This window comes from Microtus ochrogaster, unplaced genomic scaffold (genome assembly GCF_000317375.1).
Source record: "Microtus ochrogaster isolate Prairie Vole_2 unplaced genomic scaffold, MicOch1.0 UNK1, whole genome shotgun sequence".
Lineage (NCBI taxonomy): Eukaryota > Metazoa > Chordata > Mammalia > Rodentia > Cricetidae > Microtus > Microtus ochrogaster.
In genome coordinates this window covers 14,740,034-14,742,008 of record NW_004949099.1, presented here as the reverse complement: position 1 = coordinate 14,742,008, position 1,975 = coordinate 14,740,034, and the positions used below count along the sequence as shown (strand labels likewise).

General features: G+C 48.2%; 1 pseudogene; it reads left to right on the top strand.

Moving 5' to 3' along the window:
* LOC101996353 overlaps positions 1–1,975 on the top strand; it is a 9,378-nt pseudogene that overhangs the window by 1,018 nt on the left and 6,385 nt on the right.

Genomic DNA, 1,975 nt, shown 5'->3' with positions numbered 1-1,975 from the left:
TTTTTATGTTCATTGGTGGTTTTGCCATGGAACTGGAGTTACAAACAGTTGTAAGCGGCCATGTGGGTGTGTGGAATTGAACCCCGGGTCCTCTAGAAGAGCATTCAGCGCTCTTAACTGCCGAGCCATCTTTCCAGCCCCCCCCCTAGTTAATTAACTAATTCTCAATATTTACTTAGCTGGGCAGAGGTGGTGCTGGCTTTTAATCCCAGCTCTCAGGAAGCAGAGGCAGGTAGATCTCTACATGTTTGAGGCTGACCTAGTCTACAAAGCAAGTTCCAGGACAGCCAGAGCTGTTACCCAGAGAAACTCTATCAAAAGCAAACACACACACACACACACACACACACACACACACACTCGTCTTTGATGATTTCTTGTGTACATGGTATATTTTTGTTGTCTTTACCCCTTACCTTTTTCTTCTCCCTCCCACCAAACCTTCTTCTTCCACATAAGCCCAGCCCTGTTTTTTCTCTTCTGACTCTGAAACAAGGTCTTGCTAAACGGCCCTACCTGGTGTTGGTCTTGCTGTGGCTGAGGCCGGCCTTGATAGTTTTCCGCTTCTGCCTTCTCGAGTGCTGGAAACACGGGACTGCGCTAGCAGGTCCTGCTTGCTCCAGCGGGTTTCTATTTTAAACACACACCTGCTGTTCCTGAGCACCTGGGTACAATCTCAAGAACCATAAAATAAAACAAACACAAGCACGCATGCAATCGCTGTCTTTCTCTTGACCAATTTCATTTCATTTTCAACAATCCGCTTGCCTCTACTCTGTGTACCGTATGAGCTTAGTCAACTCTGTGGATGGATGAATGCTACAACTTCTGCTTAGCAGCACAGAACCGTAGAAAGCATTCATTCATTCATTCATTCATTCATTCATTCCGCCAGCCAGTCATCATTTCTGAGTTCCTAGCCCAGGTCACATTCTGAGTAGGTCTGACTCAGTGAGAGTGACCTCCCTCTCCTAATCCCTCAGGGGTTCCCAAAGGGGGAAGGCACGCCCTAACCCCTGACTCAAACACCTCCAGCATTTCATTCTCTGGTGCCATCTGAACTCGAGCGTGCCCTTCTCCTAGCCGTCATCTCTACTAAGATGCACCCCTCCCCAACGTCATGGTCTCACAGTAAGCATGACAGTACTTACTTCCGCATCAGCCCCTCTTCGTCCACCCTCACCCTAACTTAGCCTGCACCCCTCACTGCTAAGCAGACGGGAAACCATCTGAGGTTGCCCTTGTCCGTCTGAGAGTCCACCAAGAAGCACGACCTGGGCTGGGCTGAGCAGCCTCTGTGCCAAGGGGTGATGCTGAAGTTGGCACCAGAGTCAGTTAGTAGAGTCAAGACGGAGAGAAAAGCTAAATGTCATGGTGACATCCTTTGGGTCTGAGCCAATTCATGCCCGGAGCCAGGCTTTCTCTGGGACGTGGCCTGACAGATTGCCTTTGACTTTTAGCCAGCCAAACCGGATTTCCTGAGGTTTGTCCCAACAGAGTCCCCACAAACTCATGGCCCATGGCACTGAGAGACACCATTGTTCCTGAACGCTGTTTTCTTTCTCCCCAGGAAACTTTAATCTTAGACACAAAGGCAGGACAAAGGTGGGACTTTCAGGTGTGTTGATGGGGAATGTGACTATGAGGGGCCCAAGTAGGTGGCCCTGATTTTTTTTTTATTTTTGTGTGTGTTGTTCTTGCCAATGTCAGCCACCTCAGTATCACTCAGTCGAGAGTTCCCGAAGTGGTTTAGTTCAGTGGAAAGAGTTTTGTTATTTTAGCACACATTTTCATTGTGGGTGGTGGGGACATTTTCTGGTTTTGTTTTGACAAATCAAAAGTAGTGATTTCAGTCATCACTGAATTAGACTATAGTTACGCATTCACTACCGCACAAAGTTTCAGTTAACAAGGGCCAAAACATACAGGCCTCATCAGTCCACCCTACAACCTCAATGCACCCCACAGCCTCCGT